General features: G+C 44.2%; 1 protein-coding gene across 6 annotated transcripts in view; it reads right to left on the bottom strand.

Moving 5' to 3' along the window:
• Positions 1 to 6,750, bottom strand: part of Sts (steroid sulfatase (microsomal), isozyme S) — a 167,412-nt gene that overhangs the window by 115,238 nt on the left and 45,424 nt on the right. Inside the window, exon 1 of one of the 6 annotated variants that reach the window (XM_005406536.2) lies at positions 4,683 to 4,762. The exons of the other annotated variants lie outside the window; for them this stretch is intronic. The gene's annotated coding sequence lies outside the window, so the exon portion shown is untranslated. Of the gene's footprint in view, positions 1 to 4,682; positions 4,763 to 6,750 lie in introns of those variants that run through there. 6 annotated transcript variants of the gene reach the window in all.

The following is a 6,750-nucleotide window of genomic DNA, read 5'->3' as shown; positions in this document are numbered from 1 at the left end:
TTTCTCCGGTACCGGGAACCGAACTCATGACCTTGCGCTTGCCAGGCAGGCGCTTTGCCGCTGAGCTAAATCCCCAGCCCCAGTTTTGTTGCTTTCTAAAAGTTCTGTCATTTCTGTATTCTGAATAGTTGACAATAAGAAGACATCTTTTTTTTTTGGTACTGGGAATTGAACTCAGGACCTTACACTTGCCAGGCAAGCACTTGTGCCACTGAGCTATATCCCCAGCCCAAGACATCTTTTTTGTCTTTGCACTTCATAACACAGGCTCCTCCTCTCTGCTATGCTAACATTTCTGCCTTTTCCAGTTTTTTGTTTTGTGGATCTTCCAGCACTTCCTTCCTGTTCAGTCTCAGGCACCCAAACGTGTCCATTTTATACTATAAAAGAACATCACTGAGTCCTGGAGAAGGATAAAAATTATATCTAATGTACTCACGATCAGGATTTTACATACTGTAGCAGAGAACTCTAGGTTACATTTCACGAATAAACACAAATTAGTAAAAGAAAATAATGACAACATATTATTAGATTTCAGTAGCCACAAACATCACAGGTGTGTATAATATACTAAACAAAAAAGTACGCAAGCAATAGTTGATATGAACCCCATGTGGTACAGTGCAAAGGCCCTGAATTCAATCCCCAATACCACAAAATCAGTTTTCCAGATGTGATTACTCCAGAATTAGCCATAAGCTACCCAGCGCAGAAAACACCGTAAGAGATATCTTTAAACCTGAGGTTTTCTTTTTTTCTCTTCAGCACAGTCAAATGTCTGTCTGTAGAAGAGAAAGGATTCCGCTCTTGCCTCAGAAGCCAGAGTAAGGGCACTGCCTGAAGCTAGAAATGAGATCTTACAAGAGCTGTCTGACTGCAATTGATCTAATTCGACATCTAAAATAATTTTTTTGTTTTATTTTTATTTTTTATTCTTTTGAATGGTTTGATCAATCTTGCATTCTTACATCTTGTAATCTGAGCAACTCTGTTGAAGATAACCATGTGTAATATAACAGCCACTGTTAAGGTCTATCATTTTGCTCTGACACCCTATACCATTTTTACTGTTTTTGCCTTGTTTTGTTTTTTTCTATATTGTTGATATTTTGCTATTGTTCTTTGTTTTTACTATGTTCTTTAAAATAAAAAAAATGAAGCATAAATGAAAAATATCCATGTACCTGTGAAGAAAGAGCCCCCACAAAACATGCATTCCCCCCGAACCGAACACACACCCATGTCCTTCTCTGGCAAGCATCTGTCTGGGCTTCCTGTTCTACCCACCCGGCTGTGCGTGAGCTCTCCAGAGGAAACAGACTCGGCAGGAAGACAATAATTAACAAATAATTTGGCAACATAATTTAATTATGGGTCACTGAAATGTTTTCAAACAGCCACAAAAGCCATTTGCATCTTCCTAATTAGCTCCATTTATAACCCTTCCGAAACCTCCTCTTGCCAGGCATCACAGAAAATCATTATAATCAATGGAAATTACCAAGCAACAGATTAAAGAAAGTAGCACAGGACGACACATGTTGGAAGAATGCATTCATGACTGCAGTGGCCGGCTCACCTGCTCCTGCCTCCGCCATTTCTTCCGGGGTTCAACATGGCAGCTCTGGTTTTCTGGCCCATGGGGTGCTAGTGCATTCTTGCACAACCACTGTGAGGTCACCTGACCCGGGATCTGCACCAGAGCCAAACCATGCTGACACGGAACCTCCTGCAGAGTGAGATAAACTGTCTTTTCTCTGTATGGATAAATCTGTACCTATCAATCTATAGAAAATGCTATCACTGCTCTCAGTTCTATGCGCTGCCAATGTTTCTTTCTTCTGTCAATCATTATCATCTATATCCTATTTACCTATCAATTATCATTATTTATATATTCATATTTCCCCATCATCTAGCATTTCTATATTTCTCATTAACATGCCATCTATGTGGCATATCTCTGTATCTACTTATCTATCATTAAGTTATTATCCACCTTCTAGGGTACCAACTATCATTTCTACATATTTTCTATTTTTATAGGTATTTCTCATTTATCTGTCCATCATACTATCTCTATTTTTCTACCATCCCATCTGTTGACCATATATCCTTATTTATATATCATCTATCACCTATATCTAATTTTCTATCTATCCTCCTTTCCTTTTCTTTCTTTCTTTTCTTTCTTTTCTTTCTTTCTTTCTTTCCTTTCTGTCTCTCTATTTTTCTTATCTATCTCTATATCCACCAATCCATTCTTTATCCATCATCCATCCATCCATATGCCTCTGTCTGTCTGTTTATCTGTCTATTTATCTATGTAATCATCTATCTATTTATCTATGTAATCATCTATCTTCTATCATCTATCCTATCTATCTTTCTTATCTATATATCCATTCATCCATATTCCTCATACTCCTATCATCTATCTATCTATCTATCTATTTGTCTATCTATCTGTCTATTTGTTGATCAATTGATCGACCAACCCACTGACTGACCAACCTACCTATCTAACTACCTATCTTATTTCTCTACCTATCAGGAGGCTGAGGCAGAAAGATCACAAGTTTGAGGTCAGCCTGGTCAACCCTGTCTCAAAATAAAAATAAAAAGGGCCGGGGATATAGTTTAATGAGGAGCATGCCTGGATTTGTTTGATCCCCGGCATCACACAAAAAAATAAGTAAATAAATAAAGTTGCCAATAAAAAAAAAGAGGGCCTCCAGGCAAGCCCAGCCTTGGCCTCCAAAGCTTCCGCCCACCTCAGGAAGCCGTCCCAGTGCCTGCAGGTCCTCTGGCCTGGGGTCTACCAGGACGAGGAGGGGAAAACCTGGATGCCGGGGTTCCTGCAGCAATTTCACCACCAGAAAGCCATTACCACTCAGGACAGAGACTCATAGTACAGCCAGCCTTCAAACAGCTTCAAAGTCTACCTGAGGCGGATGTCAGTGAGACCGCCAATGCCTTGTTCTCCAGCCAGGAGCCCTGCCCCATGCTACCCATCACGTGGTGGCTTGACCGGAGGAGATATTACCTAGCAGAGGGTTTCACACACTGGGAAGCAGCGGAGCACAGCCAGACCTTCGGCATGAAGCAGCTGGTTCTCAGATCGCAGTTGGTGTGGAGTGGCTGACAGTGTGCAGGGGTTGACAGGGCTGGTCTTGTTCACCCTGCTGTCTCTCACCCCCTGTGCCCATGGGCACCCTCAGCGAACACCTATGCACACCTGCTCTTTGTTGTCCTCCCACTCTGCCCTCTCTGATCTCCCTCTTGCCTCAGCAGCAGTCCCTTTCTGCCTGCCCAGATCTGTGCTCACTGGGCTGGCCACGGCCCCTGTCTGTACCCTGGGCTGTGTGCCCTGCTGGCTGTAAGCTGTGGCTCCCATATGTACCTTCCAGATCTTACTTCCCGGGTCCCCTCCTCCTCATGTCCGCCCAACTCTGTGCCCAGCCAGATCTCTGGGCTCCCCCGTGATGGCCAAGGCTGCAGATGTGTCACCAGCCCCACTGTGCTTCAGGTGGTGAGGGGCTCTGTTTACCAGACAGCCACAGGAGAGCACCCTGTGGACTTCGGTGCTGTTGGCACTGGCTGGACAATCTGTCCCCTGCACCCAGCAGTCCCGCTGCACACTGGGGTGGGTACCGGGAGGACCCGGCCGACCTCTCCCACTCGCCTCGGCCCTCAGCTCCTGGAAGTGAAGCTGGCCCACCAAGGAGATCTCCCCGTCCTGGTTCATTAAACTGTGTCATTCCTTGTCCACACAACAATGGCAACAACAACACCATTTCTCATCTATTTATATACCCATTCAGCCAACCAGCTACATACAAGCGACAGGCATGGGTCCTAGAACACATTTTCTTACTTTTAAATCATCTTCAACTTCCCCTGGATTGTTAGGGAAAGATGATGCGGAAGATGGCAACTAAGAGCTAATTTATTTCCGCTCTGTCCGTAGCTTCTGCACCAGGGAGAATATCTTAACATATTCCCACAGGAGCCTTGCCACTGAAAGCAGGCCAAAGCACAATAGCCTGAGCATCCATTCTTTAGATGAGCCCCTGGAACATTTTCTCCCTTAAAGCTCAACCCCAACCAGCACCAAAAGGAAAACACATACTTAGGTGGAAATCACAGCACAGGCATGGTTGAATTTCACCTGCTCACTCTGACCTAGGAAAACAGCAAACATTGACAAACCCCCTCGACAAACATTTGCTTAACCAAACATCGGGCTCCTAAGTTTTACCTTTCTGCACAAGTTAGCGCAAAACACATTTGAGCAGGGAGCCTGCTAAGCAAGTGACACACACTCTACAAATCTGATCAGTCCGGCATCTGGCCACATTCTTCCCCCTCCAGTATGATCACCCCGGTATTGATTCTTTATCCCCAATCATCCGCAAGATGAAATCTGATCACCACGGATATCTGATGACTTCCTCTCCAGGCAAGGTCAGATCACCTTGCCTTGTTGTCTTCACAGAAAATCCTGTTAGGTTAGTTCTGATGGACTCGCCCTCACCCCTGATGTCTCCGCTTAGGAATTTTCCACCCACTGACCCCACCTGCTCCTTGGCGATCAGTCCTCACCTGCTGATTCTGTATTTGGAACTGAGCCCCATACCTCTCCCCTACTCCAAAACCCCATGCAGTGGCTCCCGTACCTATAGCGATGGTCCTGAGTAGTTTTCCTTAAGATGCTTCAACAAGTGACAGTAAGAAAGTTCACCTTTAATATCTCCCACGCCTTGTGTCCTGCAAAGTGGCTCACTGCACAGAACCACCCCCATGTGGCTAAGAAAATATTATTCAAGAGTCTGGGCCAGATAATCCATATCCAAATTCTCATTCTTTGCCTCATAAATGTTTTGCCAAAACCCTGGTCCCAGTAGGGTCAGAGGTTATGTATATTCGTCTCCTCCCTCCAGGACCTTGGCCCCTGGTTTATCTACAGACACAGAAAGAGGCTGCCCTCGTGGTCAACATGCTCTAACCTGTTAGCTCGCGAGGCTAGGCTTTCATTCCACTCCCCTCTATTCCACTTTTTCTAACCCTGTCTACGCCTCTCTCTCTGTCAGAGTAAATCATTTCTTGCCCAACTTTGCAGAAGCTTGCAGTCCTTAGACTCATGGCATCGTCTGTCTTGCAAAAATCTTCCTCAGTTTCAATCTCATCTTCCTGTGTTTGTTATTGAACACACGCCAAAGAGTCTGGGTGGTGGGGATGCTTGTGCACCAACAGAGCTGGAGGCCCTTTCAAGGTTTATATGCCTATGAGGTAAGGCTTACTTTCCTGAAAGATACCCTAAAGCTTGCCGAATCTCAGCCCTGGGTCCAGCATTGTGGTTCTGCTGCATTGCAGAAAGCCAGATGCACTTAAACAACGTTTTGATAAAACCAGTGCAGGTGTGCACAGCCTACTCCCTTGAGATAGGAGTTGCTTAATTGCTAGGTTGTAAGGCAGATAATTCCAGCTATTACTCTGTCACTGTGGTAAATACTTCTGATCAGCTCAAACGAGAAACATATTTCCATAGGTCTGTTACACACACGAACCGGAATTAACAGCTGTGGTTCCTCTGTCATGCACATTTTAGTCATCTCGGAATGACCTGCCACTTTCCTGGATGTGCCAAGTAGGCTCCAGCATCGGTGACATCACCCCAGCAAAAAAGAAAAGGTGTGTGCAAAATAGCAGAATGAGACAAGGATTTACTGAAAGGATAGGGGCATCAGAAGGAACAGAAAGCCAGTGAAGGCAAGAGGGAGAGTGCGGGCAAATTAATCTACACGTTTCTGCAGGTCACCCTCTTCTCTCTTTCCAAAGAGTCTCCAATCAACTTATGGTCTGTGATGTAGGACAGGAGAAGTCTGTTACACATTAAGAACACAAGGTGCTGAAGTCATCAGCCACCACACGAGATGATTTCCAGAGGGGTTGGAAGGGACAAAAACCAGATGGGATGCATAAAAATGAAAGGAGATGCCAGGGAGGATGGGTGGTGGTATGTAGTTCCTTTCCTAAGATAAGAGATGGGTGAAAGTTTTACACACACACACACACACACACACACACTAAACACTAAGCAAGTAGCATGCCACTCACAGTGATTTCCAATGGTATCATTTCCAAGAGCAACTGCATGCAGAGATACCTCACCAGCAAGCATTTAATTTAATGATGGTGACAATTAAATCATGCAAATTCATTAAAGCACAGCACTTGTTAGCCAAGGGATCAGTTTGTTCAGTACAGTTCCTCAGCATTTACAACAAAAAGCAATCACGATAGTGCATTCTTGTCTAAATAGATAAAATTCTAGCTATATCAGAGGGATTATCTGTTGGAGTAGTAGACAAGTTATGGGTTTATAATAATTAACCCTTACATTAACAAAGTGCAAAGTCAAACGGAAGTATTGCAGGTTCAGCATTGCTAATAAACAATCTGAAAGCCAAGTGCTGGGAAGTCCATCCCACATGTGGCCAAGTGGGAAACTCTGCACCTAACCTCAGTCAACATGCAAATGCACTAAAAATATTGTGTAAAGTTACCTTCAGGGTGTGTATACCGAGAACCTATGAAACAAAGAAATTTCATGTATACCCTTTGGTCTCATCTCCAAGATATCTCTATTATGCAAATATTCTAACGTCTGAAGGAAACTTCTAAAGAAAAGCAAAAACATTAACTGAAAACTATCGTGGCAGGCCGAAAGGGAGGCCAGCCTCA

This window comes from Chinchilla lanigera, unplaced genomic scaffold (assembly GCF_000276665.1).
Source record: "Chinchilla lanigera isolate Chin_1 unplaced genomic scaffold, ChiLan1.0 scaffold00098, whole genome shotgun sequence".
In the NCBI taxonomy this organism is placed as follows: Eukaryota; Metazoa; Chordata; class Mammalia; order Rodentia; family Chinchillidae; genus Chinchilla; species Chinchilla lanigera.
The sequence above is the reverse complement of the archived record's forward strand: the minus strand, read 5'-3'. Positions and strand labels throughout refer to the sequence as shown.